The sequence below is a fragment of the Canis aureus genome, chromosome 20 (genome assembly GCF_053574225.1).
Source record: "Canis aureus isolate CA01 chromosome 20, VMU_Caureus_v.1.0, whole genome shotgun sequence".
Taxonomy (NCBI): domain Eukaryota; kingdom Metazoa; phylum Chordata; class Mammalia; order Carnivora; family Canidae; genus Canis; species Canis aureus.
In genome coordinates this window covers 34,200,913-34,218,694 of record NC_135630.1, presented here as the reverse complement: position 1 = coordinate 34,218,694, position 17,782 = coordinate 34,200,913, and the positions used below count along the sequence as shown (strand labels likewise).

At 35.7% G+C, this 17,782-nt stretch overlaps 1 long non-coding RNA gene across 7 annotated transcripts in view; it reads right to left on the bottom strand.

Moving 5' to 3' along the window:
- Positions 1 to 17,782, bottom strand: part of LOC144291659 (uncharacterized) — an 87,016-nt gene that overhangs the window by 14,123 nt on the left and 55,111 nt on the right. For 2 of the 7 annotated variants that reach the window (XR_013359027.1, XR_013359032.1), the window contains exon 6: positions 3,872 to 3,911. The exons of 3 other annotated variants lie outside the window; for them this stretch is intronic. This is a non-coding gene — a long non-coding RNA (uncharacterized LOC144291659). Of the gene's footprint in view, positions 1 to 64; positions 470 to 3,871; positions 3,912 to 15,974; positions 16,103 to 17,782 lie in introns of those variants that run through there. 2 more of the 7 variants (XR_013359031.1, XR_013359033.1) reach the window with 2 other exon arrangements.

Below are 17,782 nucleotides of genomic sequence, written 5' to 3'. Positions count from 1 at the left end.
TATGGGAAAATTTTAACCTGAAAGATAAATGAACCATAAGAGAGACACCTCGAGTTTTATATACTATTTCTCTCAGTCCTGGAGTTTTCCTGCTTGGTCAGTATACTTGTTGTTCAGCTGTTCTTCCAGCTTGTTTTCTAGGAAAGGGGCCTGCTGCACTGATTCTCAGATGTCTTTTGTCTGGGTGGAGTTGTACCACCCCTTGCCAGGTGGCTGGGCTCAGTGTAAGCAGTTTGCCAAGTGAGGTCTTTCTTCCCTGGAGGCTTTCAAGCCTCTTACAAAAAGTGGTCTCTTTTCTATGTGTAGAGTTTCCACTATTCTTTCTTTACTTCTCAGGCTGAATTCATAGATGCTCAGAATGGCCTGATAGTTATCTAGCTAAATTTGGGGACCAGATGAAACAAAGACCCCTTCTCTTCTGCCATCTTGCTTCCTTTTTCTGTTTTTAGGTTTTTAAAAACCATTCTGGCTGTGTGGAGAAAAGAGGGAGGGAGAGGATATAAAAGTTAGTAGGCTAATGCCATGTTGCAGGTAAGGGATCACATCATGATACTCTCACTCATCACCTGGAAGTAGGGGTAGAAGGAGTACTGCCTGAACTGTGTATTTATAGATGAATCACATGGAATAGAACCTGTATATTCCATACTTAGAATCAAACCGTGTTTATCTTTTATCTGTTCTCAGATGAAAGTTTATTTGTGGGTATTTATTCTTTTTTTTTTTTTTTTAAACTTAGGCACCTGCTCTCCTATACCAATTAGAATTTCAACATGAAGAAGCAGAGCCACTATCTACATAATGAAGAAGATAATTAAAAGTGATGGGACAATTTCAAAATGACTTTAAAATAGATATTTATGAAATCTTTAAATAGTAGGAAAGAAATAATATCTACAAACATCAATAAGAAGTCAAAATAGAGAGAAATAAGATCTAATTGGAAATTCTAACAATTCCAAAAGTTCTTGAAATTGGAAAAATGTCAATTGATGGGATAAACTCTTGGCTGGACAGAAGGAGTAAATTTGGAAGATGGACAATGGCAGTGAATATTTCTTGAATGCAATATATATTGATAAATCATGACAATCGTGAAAGAGAAGAAAGGTGCATGGAATATCTATTTAGAAGAACCAACACACACCTGTATGTAAATTCCAGAAGGAAAGAGTGTAATAGTATTTTCAAAATGATTGTGATTATTTTCTAGAATTGAAAGACAAGTATCTACAGATGGAAAATACACTCTGAGTACTAAACAATGTAAACAAAATTGCCCCTCATTTAGACACATCATGGAAAAACTGATGCATGTTAAAGATTAACAGAAACCATTAAGGTTAAAAACAAAGTTTTCACCAATGGGAAAGAACTAGATCAACAAAGGGTTCATGGGAAGCATTCTTTGGGTCTGTGCTGGTGTGGCAATACCAGTTGTCAGATATTTCCTAGCCAATTGTTAAACTGCCCCAGCCTGGGCCTCAGATTAACCTCACCACTGCCATTTTTTGACTTGCCAACTCCTCCTTTAGGACACAGTGGATCTCCCCAATATACGGTAGTTGAGAGAGCTCCCCTTGTACAGCAGCATGAGCCTCAAGTGCTGTGGCTGGTATACATTGCATGGAAATATTAAAATATCATCTGGGACACATTGCATGGAAATATTAATGTATCATCTGAGAGTAGATGTAAACTATCCCTACCAATAGATGCCCAGTCAGTAGCTCAAGCAAAATAAAGATATCTTCAAATATTGACGAATCTCAACTTCCTGAAAATGAACATGCAAACACTTCATTGGGATTTTAAGTGAATCCAAATACAAGTGGAATGTAAGAGGAAAAAATATGATGAGCAAAGCATGTGGTAAAATTTACTAAAAGAGTTAAAAAGAATTCAAAATAAACATAGTTATTTAGGAAAATAAAAATATTTGAAATAAAATGTGAGGCAAAAATAATAAGGAAAGATTTCATGGGAAAAGAGCAAAGATACTATAATGTTATTTAAAATCTGCTATGCTCCCACTTCATTTAGGTGAATAATCAGTATTTCATGAATTTAGACACAATAAGAAAAAGTTAGGAACAAATTTGTATGAAAAATATATCATAACTTCCATAAGAAGAAATCTGAACCAAATGCATGGACATTTCCCAGAAGCATGAATAATAAATAAATACAGATAAAGCTACACAGTATCTTTAATGAGCTGGGTAATGCAAATTAAGACCACCATGAGAAGCATTTTTCTGCCTATTAAAAAGGCAGAAGTTAAGAATCCTGACAAATGGGAATTTTAATATTTTTATGACTCATTTTATTTTTACTTAACATGAGAAAAATGAGCATGTTGCTGAGCATGTGGCATAGAGAAACTCTTACAGTGTTTTTACTTCTCAGTCTTCAAAAGTCGAACGTAAATGTTTCATGTATCACATCAGCTCCCTTCCTAGAGAAACTTATAATGTTTCTCTAGGAAGAACCACAATATGTACCACAATATATGTATAATAATTTTGGCAGCACCATGGCTCATAATAGGAAAAAGTGGGAAACGTTTGAATGTCCATCAATAATAATGGATAAATAATTTGTGTGTATTAATGTAACAGAATACTATATAGGAGTAAAAATGAATAAAACATAACTTTGTGAGTCAGCATGGCTCACTCTTAAAAATATAAGCAAGAAATAGAAGACTGTACTCCAAATCTTGATTTTTTCTTATAAATTATGGAAAGAAGCAAAACAAAATCATATATGCTTTGAGATACATAGGTACCTAAGCAGCATGGATTGAGACCACAATAAAGGCAGGGAGGAGATAATAAATTTCCAACAGTGAGGCAATGGCTAAATAAACTGATATATTTTTATACCATTTGGTAGTATAGAGCAGTTAAAACAGATAAAAACGTGTCACTATGTATAAACACAAGTTACTAAAATACAGTTTTGAGTTAATAAGTTACAGAATGTAACAATGCACTGCATGATGCCATTAATGTAAATGAGAATCACAACTCAGTTCATGTAGTTCATTGACATATGCATACATATGAAAAACATAAAATGTACTGAGTACACACACCTACATTCATGATAGCAGCTATGTCTGGGGTGGGAAGTATGGCTTGGGATAGAGGATGAGGGGCATTTTGGATGATAAATATATACATATTTTTATATTTTCCTTACACCTTACTGTTTTTTTTTTTTAAAGAAAGATTTATTTATTTGTTTGAGATAGAGCACATGTGCACCTATGTGCACATAGGTGGGGGGAGGGAATCCAAAGCAGACTCCTTTCAAAGCACAGAGCTCCATGTGAAGCTCCATCTCATGACCCTGAGATTATGATCTAAGCCAAAATCACGTCGGACACTTAACTGTCTGAGCCATCCAGGCACCTCTCCTGTTTTTTTTTTAATATGAAAAATATGAATATTCATTAGAATTAAGATTGTAAATCTGAAAGTCTGAAGGATCTATTCCCAGCTCTGCCTTTGTGCTGAATTACTAGGAGCCATCTATTTGCCTCAAATGTATTCAAAGTCCTCACTTCTAGAAACAAATTACAAAACAATTTCTTAAGATCCCTTCTGGCTCTGACAGCCTTAGTCTGACATATGACTTACAATTTCACTCTGTTTCAGGGGCAGTGCATTTGGACAGGCTATTCTAGTAAGTTTCCATTAGACCAGATAATCTTTGAGAAACCCTAAGAAAGGGATTTCAGTTTAACATGCCCAAATTATTCTGTACCTTTGACTGACCTTGAATCACCCTAGGTATAGGCTTAGACTCAGCAGGATATTGTTGAGGTTCATAAGAAAGAGATGTACACGAAAGGAAATAGTACCTGTAGTCTAGGAGAGGAAGTTTCACTTTGCATAGTTATCCTGAGGGAAAAACAGAATGCTATGAGGGTCAAAAAATCATAAATGTCAAAGCTTTGGGTGAAGTGAGCATTTTTGATCTTGGTTCAGTCCACAGCATATACGGAACTCTGAGGCTGTTAGCTAAATGGAAGGAATTTCAGATGTGAATGAGCCTGGATTCAAATTCTCTGTACTACACAACTATTAGACGTATGTCTCTGAGTACATTACTTCTTTCAGCCTCCACATCCAACCATCCAAGGAAATACAGTGAGATGATGGAGATAAAACATCTAATATATTTCCTGGCACATAAAATACCATTAATAAATGGTAGCTGGGATTATTTTAATGGTGCCCCCACTTAAGTCACTGGCATAATTCATTAATAATAATTTTTAATGTTTTATACATGCATTTATAAGCATTAATTCACTATATATTCACAATATAGATGAATATGTAGTATTCTTGAAACAAAGCCAGGTTACTGCTCCATTTTATCAATAGCAAGAGGTTTCTACAGGCTTAACTCTGTATAAATCATGTACATAGTCCTTGAACATTTTGCATAAAGGATCTCTAGGCAATCAACTTTGGAGTGTGCATAGTTCATAGCTCTCCTCATAATATGTGCAAAGTAATCAGAAAATCCATATTATTTTCTTCCACTAACAACACAGATTTGAGATCATGGTATAAATAATTCTTTAATAATATTCAATAAAATAAATAATAAAAATACTCTTTATGCAAGGGACCATTAAACTTTAAAATTATTAATAATAATACCTTGCCTTTTAATAGGGTTGTAAACTTTTCAAAGTATTTTTAGACTTTTTTTTCACTAGGTAATGGGAATCCAGACCAACATGTCATAAAAGGAAGATAAACTCATGAAGGATGTTCTGTTTTTATTAAATGACTATACAAAATATATATTTGCAAGTTTCTTTCTTCAGCAGTATTCCTGTGATCTCTATAATCTGTAGGAAAGCAAGATGATGTACTTGGAGGTATTGACTATGGAGTTGACTATACTTGAGTCTTATGTGATCTTTGGCAAGCCATTAACTTCCTTGAAATTTCCCATTTGTTAAAAGGGAGATAATAATATCCATCCTCAAGTGTTAAAAATATTAGAATTACTTCTCTATGGAATCATGCCTAGTATCTTATATAATGTTGAATAAATGGTGAATCCTTCTTATTTTATTTTAAGCTCTCATCCTCTTATTACATTGAGGCTCTGAAATATAGAGGTCTTGGGAGATGTTTCCTGTGACCTGTGGAAGCAGCCTGGAATGAGGTAGAGGGGTTCCCAATAAGACATCATGGGTGTCTGCCTCTTGAAAATGGAATAAGTTAGTCTCTGAGTAGAAGATGATTCACAAGAGTTCTGGCAATTTTCATAAAGAGTTATTATCTGATGTCAGTTATCTGTCAGGAAGCAGGTAAAAACCATACTTATGCTTAGGGTAAAACATGATACAGAAAAAAAGAATGTCCCATCTCCAATTTCCAGAGTAGCAGTGACAGTGTAGTCCTCACTGAGAGGATTCTGACCCCAGAGCATTGCTAGATTCATCAACTAGAGGCTGATGGTGGCGGTGCCCACAGGCTGGAGTGGGATACCTGAAGACTTTCTTCCTGAGCCTGTGATACCATTCCCTTCAGCAGTGTCAGAAAAAGATCAGGACATTTTGAGGGGGAAGCTAATTTCTGTTAATAGCATCATAGATTTGTACCAACTTGTCTGAGTTACAAATGTAAGATAATTAGCAAAATATTAACACACAGGATGCTCCATTTAGCATTTTCCTCCCCTTCTTTTTATGGCCGTATTTTCACCCAAATAAAAAAGTAAATAGATTTGTCATCTCTGCTTTGAATCCTATATTCAACTATAAGCTCCATTTTTAACTTTATTCTATCAGATTGGTGACATGATTTGGCAAAAGCTGTAGAGTGTTGGTTATACAGAATGAGTTATCCAGGATGGAGAAATGATAGGGCTGTTGGCTTGAGGCTTTGTTGACTATCCAACTGCTCTACAGACCCTCAGGAAAAAGTCTTTATTTTGACACTAAAGACCTATCATAGTGCCTTAAAAAGAGAAGGCTCACTTCCACTTGAATTACAAGACTTAGTCAAAGTAATTCCTCTTGCCTTCAAATAACTATTTTTCTCCCCAAATTAAAATGCACAAGAATAAGAAGACACAACCCCATAAAAATTAACAAACATCCCAGAAAGTTTCTTTAATGTTGCCAAAAAATATTAAAGGAGATGACAATCCAGGTGGTATTTTCCATTTGACTAGCTGATATTTTAGTACTTGGCATTAGTGTGTCCACTCCCATAACAAACTATGTGGTGATTAAAAATTAAATGTTCTGTATTGTTTCAAGAGCTGCTGTTTAGGGCATTGCATTGAAAAACGCTACATGAAAGGAAAGCCAGTGTTCTGATGGCAGAGGGCAATGACTGATTCCCATTTGCTCTGTGCATGTCACTAGAGAAGTTCTAAGTTAGGATACTTCAGTGTCTACTTATGGGGTTTATGTATGTGGTTTCTACATGAGTTGTCTTTATAAGTGGGACTCAGAAATATCTTTACACTTACCCAACAGCCTTTCCTCATCTCCATCAAGTAGAAATGAACCCTTGGGACTGAAAGTATCTTCTAGGTGTTTGATTTTTCTGGGAAATTTTGAAATGATTTTCTAGCTCCAGAGTTCATAAAAACAAGGTGATTTTTTAAATGTAATGATATTCTGAGAAAAGATTCCTGTATCTTGCAACTTATATGATATAAATTCCAGGGAAAAACATGAGATTTGCAGTTAAATCTAATAGTTCTTGCTTCCCCCTGCTGCTTACTGGCTCAGTAATGGAGGACAAATTATTTAAATTCCAAACTTCAGTTGTCTCATATGTGAAATGGAGATGAAAATTTTTTCCTGAGCTCTGCTTCCAGAGGATATGGCATACTGATCTAAAAGTTGGGATGCTTGATGCAAAAGACAAAAAGGAAAACAGAGGTGAGAGAAACTCATGCAAAATCTATGAGAAAATATTATGAATGCAGAAGGTAATGGAGTCTCATTGAGAGAGAAGGAGCAGCTTTGAGTAAAAATGATCCTGATGGGTGCTCAGAGAGTATGTTGGCAAACCCTGCTTATTGTGATTTTTTCTCCCCTAGCATTTCCCAGAAGACTGTTGCCCAATCTGTGACCCAACATGGTTGGTCAGGAATAGCAGCACTATCTGCATGCTTTTCTGAGGTGGTGAGGGTTATCAACAGAGCAGCCTGTGATAATGGCTGGCAGAAAGTAAATCTCAATCAATTTAGGTAGCAGAGCTGACACTTGAGAAATCCTTGCCCACTCATATAACACATACCTCCAAGGGCTAGGTGATTACACAAACAGCACAAATCAAAGAAGAGGCATAGGCATGTCCCCTGAGGAGCAGGGCTGTGGGTGGGGGGATGTGGCAAAGGTATTAGATTTACACTTTAGGATGTGTCCTTTTACCAATACAGAGATACCCCTTTGCCCAGGCCTGTCCCAAAGTCCAAATATGGTGTATGTTAAAGCCTAGGATTTTGCTTCTTCTCCTTGGGAATACAGCAATTTTTAATATGGTTGAAAGCCTCAAGAAATTATGGGATCACAGGGGAAAATAAAGAAACACAGACCCCAAAAGAAGGTTAATAAGCTAACTAACTTCTATCTGATGACCTACTAAAAATGAGAATTAAAATGAAACCCATAAATAGAAGGGGTAATATTGATAATGAGAAAAAATTCCAATAGTTCCTTTTAAAAGAATCAAATTAAAATACTAATCAAGAAAATTTTAATAGTTGAAAGAGGAGAATTGATTTATGGTGACGAATTGACTTTACAAAGCAATGATTTGCAGATCCCTTTCCCAGAAAGCATTGAGAAGAAATATAAAATACAAACTAATAAACAGAATAAAAGAAATTTTAAAATAATAGGCCCATTAGACAATATAAGAGAAATGGAGGAAAAAGTAGGTACTTGAGTAAATTATGCTGAAAAAATCATAATTAATGGAGGATGATGATTTTATATTGATGGAGTTTGTAGGGGCCACAGAGTAAATAAGGAAAAGAAACCCCAGAACATTCTTGAAATTATAGTGAAATTTAGATAGATTAAACGATGAAGCAGGATTCCAAATAACTTCTGTAAGAATCAAATTTTATCAGATACCTCAAGAGCAAAACTATTGGCAGGGTATTGAGATTTATTTATTTATTTATTTATTTATTTATTTATTTATTTATTTATTTATTTTAAAGATTTATTTATTTCCTTTAGGGAGAGAAAGAGAGTGTACAAGCAAGGGAAGGGTCAGGGGGAGAGAGAAATGAGAAGCAGACTCCTCACTGAGTGAAGAGCCCCATGTGGGACTGGAACCCATGATTGGGATCCCATGATATCATGGAGCTGAAACCAAGAGTAAGATGCTCAACTGACTGAGTCACCCAGGTGCTCTGTTGAGTTTTGTTTTCAATATATTCAATCTGGAGAATATTTTTAAATTTTTCTCAGTAAAAATAGAAACAAAGTTTAAAAACAGCATAAGAGAACATAATAAGGAACAACAGATCAAGACATAACAGACTTAACTATATAGGAACCTAAGTTTGTAGAATTGAAATGTATGAAACAACTTGCAAAGGTAGAGAACAAATACATAACCTCATAATTGTAGTTGGATAATTGAACATACACATTTCAGAAAATAACAGGTCACACAATCAGATTAAAATAAATTTATTACAAAATCTAAACCAATTAATTTATTACAGATATGCATAATGCATGTGTAGATGGAGGGATTCCACCAAAAATAAATATTTTGAATTCACAAATAATACAAAAATTACCATATGGAGGTTACAAATGGAGTTTCATAAATTTCAAAGATATAAAATCCTGTAGACTAAGCTCTTTGATCCCAATGCAATACAATTTGGAAATCATAATAATAGAGCTACTTCAAAATTCTATTTAAGATATTTAAGTAAGACACTAAAGAGGTTTTGAAAAGTATTAAGGATATTATGAGCTGTTCTTTGCTAATACATCGAAAATTTAGATGAAATAGCAAATTCTTACAAAACCTGAAATGTCAAAAACTGTCAGGGAAATAACATGAAGCATTCATGAAGTGTTAAACCAATTAGAGTGGTCAGCAAGGAGTTAACCAATAAGTTCTACAAACTTCCAAGGAGTAGTTATTTATTAACTTAAAAAGTTTTTCCAGGAGAGGTGCCTGGGTGGCTCAGTTGGTTGAGCATTGTCTATTGGTTTCAGCTCAGGTCATGATCTCAGGGTATGAGATCGAGCCCCATTCTATGCTCTGTGGTCAGTCCAGAGTCTGTTTGGGATTCTTTCTCTCCCTCTTCATCTCCTCTACCCCCACTCATGCTTTTTTTGTCTCTCTCTCTCTCAATAAATAAATGTTTTTGAGGAAGTAGGAACACAGAATGAAGCTTTCTAAGCTCATTTTCTGAAGTCAGAGTAATCTTTATTTATATATTCATATATATATATATATTCACATCTATATGCAGTCTAAAGAGCCACTGGAGCTTTATGTGGCCAATATACTACTGATTTGAAATTGAGAGATGAGGATAAAAAGCTCAGAAACATAACCATGTGTGTATGGCAGATGTGATATATGGTAGGCCTGGCATGCCAACCCAGTCATGAAAATGTCAAAAATATAAGCCCACTAAATGGAGCAAAGTGGATTGGATTTCTCTCATTCAATATATAAATGTGAAATCTAGAGTGCTTACAAATCTTTAAAACTATAAAACTAAATAAAGAAAAAGAAGGAGAATATCACTGGGGCGTGGAGGAAAGGTGGAGGAAGGAGATAACATTCCTGACCTTCAAACCAAAAATTCTAAGGAGAAAACGAATGAATGGATTTCATTACATAAACATCAGAAATTCAGTAAAGAAGGAAAATATAGACAATATTAGTAAAAACATGGCAGAGGTATTTGCAACAACTGAAATCAATTAAGGATTAATATCTTGGATATGGAAGACCTACTATAGATCTACCAAAACACAAGGAAACCTAAAGAACAAGCAAAAACATCTAGAGTATATAGGTAGTCAGCAACAATAAACACAGATATCATCTTACTATTATTAGAACATATCTTTTAGAAAATGATTGAGGTTTGAATCACACCAAACATTAGTTTGGATGGGCGCGCGTGGTGTGGATGTGGGCAGTGTGGATAAAGCTGGTATAGCTGATCTAGAGAGCAACTGGCAATAGCAACATTGTATATGTACATATGCTATTACCCTGAGACCCCATTCCAAAAAGTTCATAAAAAAAAATGTATGAAGCTAATTCTTCTCAGCATTGTTTGTGGTAGCTATTGGTTGTAAACATCTCATGTGTTCATCTCTAAATAAATAAAATATGATGGATACATTTACTGTAACAACATTAGAGAGCAATAAATTAGGGGCATATACAACAGCATGAAGAAGACATAAAGCTACAGCATTACACACACACACACACACACACACAATTTCCATAGCACAATATCATTTGCGCAACCTAAAAACACATACAAAGGTACCACTGTATTTTCATACGGTTTTATACATATCCAAGGACATGTGACAAACACAGCAGATTAGGTACCTGTGTGGGAGAGTAGGACAGGACCCAGAATGAGACGAGTGAAAAGCACATAAGAGAGAATGAGCTTTTCCATGAATTGATGAGAATTATATACCATAAACTGGAAGTTATACTATCAATTCCAAAGCTGAAGCCAATGAAAAAGAAGAAAACGCATGGCAGCAAGATATTTCAGTTACTCATATTCAACTCATAAGTGTGTCTTTGTAGTTTAGAACACTGCCATCTTGAAGGTTTTGGTTAATTTAGTATTTCCTATGCTTTTTGTTTGATCAGTCTTTATCTCAATTCCTTTTTGAGGAGAGGAGTTTATTTCTTGCTGTGCATTTCTCTTGTAGTCTTCAGGCAAAAATCCCCAAGTGCTTTAATAAATATATGATCTTTCTTTAGTATCGGATTGATGTTGGTTAATCAGTTTCTTGCATTCAGCTCCTTGCTCTGTCTAACAGACACTGCTGAAGGGTATGATCCTTAGTTAACAGGAAAATACACACTAACAGTAAAAACCGACCACACTTGGGCAGCTCACCTGGTGTTCCCAGCACACCATTTTGCTATGACGCACTAGTGGGCAAACACAGCTAAATGAGTTCTAGTAAAGTAATTCAAAAGGACACTATATGGCCATGAAAATTATGGAAACAATTTTAACAATATGAAGAATATAAATTCCATGGATAGTATTTGTAGTAAAGATAGGTTGAAAGAAAGTGTAAAACAGTTTAAAAGCGATTTTTTCTTTATGGTAGGAAGATTCGTCTTGGCTGTAGCTGACACAGTGAGTGCCCCCCACCCCCATAGTCCCCCAACCCTTCATTGTGCTCTACCAAATTTCAGTTGCCAGTACTGCATCTTTGTGTCTGAGATCTGTTCCCTTAGAAGAGGGGAAAACTGCCCTGCTGTCCCTACTGTTTACATGCCAAGCAATTGCTACCTCCTGGGGGCAAATCTCAAAAGACACACTTTGGGAGTTGTTTAACACCAATAGGAAAAACAATACGACATACAGATCACTTTATAATAAATTAATCACATTGGGGTGATGACTGATAGTCTAGAAATGTTGTCTATTACATGACTTTCTGACTTTCTCGGACTATGCTTAACTGTAAGGTTCATTAAAGCATGCTAACCACTTCTTAGTAGCTCTGTGAAAAAAAGAAAACTGAAAAGATCAGAGGAAAAATAGAAAATAAAAATTATATGAAAGACTCAATTGTGGATTTTTTTTCCCCTAAGAGCCAATTTATTTTGTTAGGGTACTGCTATGACATAAGTCTTGGATTAACCAAATATCTGGTACCAAGAGATTAGGATATGTGAATTTAAGAACTTCTTAATTTTTATTTCGGTATTTCATTAATTAAAAATGCTTAGTATTCTAAAAGTTTTTGTGTTCATACCTGTCACTCAAGATAGGCAGGCTAGACCATTATCCATGGAAATGTTGTGCTAAAAGTCCAATCCATCTTAAGCTGTACTTGATGTTCCTTTAGGAGAGCTTCATCTAAATGAATTGGACAATAGCACCGCTCTCTCCCATCTAATGGTTCCACATGCCTTATAAAGAAGTCTCTGAATCTTGCATAAGCTTACTTCTTGATATCACTTTGGTTGGCTGTCACACTGAATCTACAAACCATGTATTGCCGGAACACAGAAAAACAAGTTAAAGGCAAAGATTCCTTTTTGGAAACTAACTGCTCAGTAGTCTTCATGATAAGTCTTGGAAAACCAAGTCACATTAAAAAAAAAAAAAAATCCCCCACATACTTGCGTATATGCACATGCAGGCAAAAGAAGTGTGCTTTTAATCTAAGACAAAACCCTTTTAACTCATTCAATTAAAAATAATCACTCCATTGAATACCAAAAAAAAAAAAAAAAAAAATTCCTGCACAGTTTAATGTTTCAATTAAAAGAAATTCTAATCAAAATATTTCTCTGACATTTAGAAAATGGTTCTCAAATTTCTCTGTAAGAGAAAACAGAATAGCAGATATCTTTCTTTTTAAAGGGATGTGGGATTAGCTGTGCCTTGTGTGAAAGGGACACTGGTACTTAAAAATGTAGGTGGCTTCTTACCTTCCATACTCAAGCCTTTTGAGAATTTCTTTCACTTCTTGCAATGAGGCGCCTTCAGCCCACCCCTGGACCTTTGAACTGGATCTTGTTTCTTCTGTAAAATTATTTTTCTCCCCACATCTTTCTCCAAGGTTTGTATTTAATCTTTACCTAGTCTCCACACTCAGGGTGTTCCCCATGGTTTTCTATAAATATTTTAGTGAGAATTTATTTAATACTTGTTTCTCTTACTAGAATGTAAGCTGTGTGAGAAAACTAATTTTGTCCATTTTTTCCCCTCATTATTCTATTCTCAGTGCCTGATATTAGGAGTGTCCAATAAATAATCTCAATTTAGAACAAAATGATGAAATCAATAATTTATAATTGGATAATGAGTTAATTGTCTAAAACAAATTACATAGGGCGCTCTGCCTTACATAACTTCAAAATAAATGCCAAATGTTTGTCACCTGGGTAGCTTAATTGGTTAAACGTCTGAGCCTTTGACTCAGGTCATGATCCCGGGGTCCTGAAATCCACTCCCTGCTCAGTGGAGAGTGCTTCTCCTTCCGCCCCTCGCCCCTAGCTTCTGTTCATTCTGTCTTACAAAAATAAATAAATAAAATCTTTAAAAAAATAAATAAATGCCAAATGTCCTAAATATTTAAATGTAAATGATGAAATTACAAAATATTTTAGTAATATATCTATAATTTGGGTGGTTGGAGAAAACTTTTCAAAATATAAAACCAAAATTGAAGCCATGTGGAAAATATTAACAGTTTTAATTGCATAAAACTTAAGTGAATTTGAATAACAAAAGAAAGTCTAAAAGTATTAAAAAAATCAATGCTGAGAAATATGTGTAAACCTGCTCCCATCAATAAGGAAGAAGAAGAAAACATTTCATAAGGAGATGATTTTAAACAAGAAATAAGTTCCTCTGATTTATGGTTTATAAGTATATAAGAACATTGAATCTTATTTGAAAATAAAGAAAAGTAAATTGTGTAGCACGGAGATACCACCTTTTTCCTGTCAGATTCTTAAAGAAAATGTAATAGAAATAATGTTTCCAAGTGTGCAGAAGTAGACACTCATCTACACTTTAGTATACATGTAAAACAAATTTACAATACAATAATTTGAAATATGCCTATTTATTGGTATGTGTATTGTCACATTATTTGTAATAATACATTGGACAGAATTAAGTCTCCTATAAGGAGGTTTTTAAAAATGTATAATAGTGCATCCAACAAAGGAAGGAGACACCAAGAGTGATGTCACCGAGTGTTTTTATTAGCATGGAAAAGAATTTCTTTTTTTTTTTTAAGTCTTTTTTTTTATTTATTTATGATACAGAGAGAGAGAGAGAGGCAGAGACATAGGCAGAGGGAGAAGCAGGCTCCATGCACCGGGAGCCCGACGTGGGATTCGATCCTGGGTCTCCAGGATCTCGCCCTGGGCCAAAGGCAGGCGCTAAACCGCTGCGCCACCCAGGGATCCCGGAAAAGAATTTCTGTACCATGTGTGAATCTTGCTCACAAAGAAGAATGTTTCGAATTATTCATCATCCAGTATTAATGGTATCTATATATATGCATATACATGCACATCAATTTATACTTATATGCACTGAAAAAGTTGTATTTTTATCATAAACAGAATAACAGGAGTTATAGGTTCTTTATATATGACTTGTTTTTATTTTAATTTTAATTTTTCTAATATTTCCTCTGTAAATGTCTTACCTTAAATAAAAACAACCTTTCATTGAAAGGTATTTGGAATAACTCCAAAAATGTATTCTGTGTGTCCAGCCCAAACCTGAGAGTCAATAAAGTTTAAGAATGAAAGAAATTGAACACAAAACACTTTTCTCAATTTTTTCTTTCTCCTTTCTCTGATCCATCCTGCTTCGGCCCTCATTATTTTCTTGGAAATGAGAAGCAGTTTATTTCAGGTGTCTTAACTTTTTTTCTTTTTTTTTTTTTTTTTTTACTATAACTAAAACATAGGCTGATTTGTCCATTCTTATTGAAAGTCTAATGCTCAGAGGACTTTATGTGCACTGCATATATGTCACTTTCTTCATGGCAATATCATTATTTATGAGCATGCTTTCCTTCTACTGGGTTGTAAATTTTATGAGAACTGTGTTCTGACTAATTGATCTAATGTACCTCCCGCAGTGTTGAAATTAAATATGTATTTATTCATAATAGATTCTTAATATAGTTGAGGCAGTAAATATACTTTTCCTTTTCTACTGTTTCTTTTTTAAATATTTATTTATTGATTGATTATTTTTTAAAATTTTTATTTATTCATGAGAGACACAGAGAGACAGGCAGAGACATAGACAGAGGGAAAAGTGGGCTCCATGCAGGGACCCCGATGTGGGACTTGATCCAGGCATTCTAGGATCACGCCCTGAGGGGAAGACAGATACCCAACCACTGAGCCACCCAGGAATACCGTAGTTTTTCTTTTTTTTTTTTTTAATATGGGGCCTGAAATAGATGTACCTGTTCTTTATACTCAAGTCCCCTCCTTTGTCTATTTGAATCATTTTCAGATGTTTTACTATGTCTTAGGAAGATATATAGGGAGGTTTACGTAACATGGTTGTATGTCTAGTTTCCTTGGTATGAAGATCTTATATTTGTAAGCTGGTCTATCTCACTATGGACTGTCAAGACTTACTTTTTTCTTTTCTTTTTTAAAGATTTTATTTATTTGAGAAAGAGAGAGCTCAAGGGAGGGAGAGGGGCAGAGGGAGATAATCTCAAGCAGACTCCCCTGCTGAGCATGGAGCCCTACTTGGGGCTCAATCTCACAACTCTGACATCATGACCTGAGCTGAAACCAAGAGTCAGTTGCTTAACTGACTGAGCAACTCAGGCACACCTAAAATTTTCTTTCTAATAGGTGGACTGAATATTTTATCTGTGAATCTAGCCATTGGTTCCATCTCTGTGCCTTGTAGAAACAAGGTAGTGTGGCCTTTTGTCAACATGGTGGCTTCACATTTGAAGATAGGCACTTCTTTTCTGGGCTAAATGGCTCTACGTTCTCATGTGGCAGTTTCCTGTCACTTATTCCAGGCACTTGTGATGGCTCTTCCTGAATGTTTTGGTAGTTAACCCCTTGTGTTCCTTGGCTCCAGGAATAAAGCAAATGGGTGGAGCCTATCTGTGGAGAGCCCAGCAAAATGTGCACTTCCTGCTTTAGACCCTCAATGTGCTGGAAACAAGATGTCCAAGTAGCTAGTCCTAGCGCCATTTACCTGGCAGATGGTTCCAACATCTAGCTCTTGTTCTCAGTAGGAACATATTCCTGAAGCCAAGCTTGGAAGGCTGCTGGGAAAAGATCACCCAGAGTTGTCCCAGTGAAGCAATTATGCTCTGACTCAGCTGCTAGGAGAAAATGGTTTTGTGAGTTTGTTAGTTTGGATTTTCAATTTCCATTCGTCTATTGTCCTTGTATCTATGCGAATATAATTTCCTCCCTCTGAAACTGAAAAGGAGTGAGTAGTAGAATTCCTGTAGCAAAAATCCTGTTTTATATTCTTAATATTAACCTTATACTGTCCTGACTTCTACCTGACCTGGGGTTAGAGCTAGCTGATTCAAGTAGGAAGAAACATGGGGTAGCCTCTCAGAAATGTTCTTAGCTGGAAATAGCCAAAAGTACAATCTTCATGGGTGGTAAAGACCTTCTTCTTCTTCCTTAGGACACAGATACCCAGCTTAAGTGCTGTCCCTGTGCCCCTCTGCCACACTCCAAACTTGTTTTTCTCCCCTCTGTAGCATATCATGCCTTTCTTCCTCTTCCTGTCCCCATGTTTTGATGCAGTAGGTTCTTTCTGACTAGACAGCGGAAACAGTCTCTGTGTGACCTCTCCTTCCTCCCCATAAGCCACAGGTCCCTCTGTAACATGATTGTCTCTTTATACATTTTGTTTTACATTGCATTTCTTATTGGAGCAGAAATCAGTATTAAGCCTGTTCCTGAGGGATGGAGGTGAGCAGCTTACTTGATAAGATGGGAGTGAAGTTAGGGGAGCAATGCCTTCCCTGATGCTTTGGGCTGGATGCTCCCTCCATGGGTGCTGAGAGAGTTTGTCATATTGCATCCTGCTACTTACTAACTTTTTAGAGTATGATTTCCTTAACTATTCCTTCCTTTATTTACTCAACAAGTACTATTTAGAGATTGCTCCCTGTGCTTGAGTCATAACTAGATCCCAAGGTAAAAAGAAACAAAACAAGTAAAAGAATATGATACCCTCCAAGTCACTGCTGGTAAGTCACTCACATCAACCCAGACAAGGAAACATGTACAGTAGAGTCACTGCTCAAAGGATCGGCTAATGTCTGTGAATCCTTAGAAGAGGTGCACTACACTTGGCTGAGACATGAAGAGATCCTGAATGGAGCAGATCACTTTAAATCGAGTCCTGAAAGATGACCAGTTAGTCAAAAGAAAAAGCAAGGCTGGGGCAATGAAATACAAGCATCCCTCATGCACTGCAGGTGAAACAGTGGCAATGCATTGTTCCTAGTGAAAGCACAGACAAGCTCAGGAGACTGGGAGTGTTGAGAGCAGCTGGAGAGGAGGGTGTGAGAAATGGGGACTGGAAATAGAGTCTTGAGCCAGTTACTCTGATCTTGGCATCTACTCTATGACCCCACAAAGTGTAGCCTTTACTGTCTACTCCATCTATCTATCTATCTATCTATCTATCTATCCATCATCTATCAATCTATCCATCTCTTTTTCTCATTTCCTAATGAACACATGAATGAAGAACAAAGTAGACATTTCAAAGCTATTTCCCCAATGTTATGTAAATATACATGAATAATAGCTGTTGAAATCATCAGAAAAAAAAGAACATTACCGTTTAAGTGTCATTATTTCTTAAGTGCCTGTGTGTGTGTTTGCTTAATTACTTTAAGTGAAAGCATATTTTTAAATTGCTGTGACTTCTACAAAATAAATGAATGACAGGGAGAGACTCAAACCATGGACCACAAATTGCCTTTCATCCTATGAAGTGATCAATACCAGTCCTTGTTTATTGATTATTT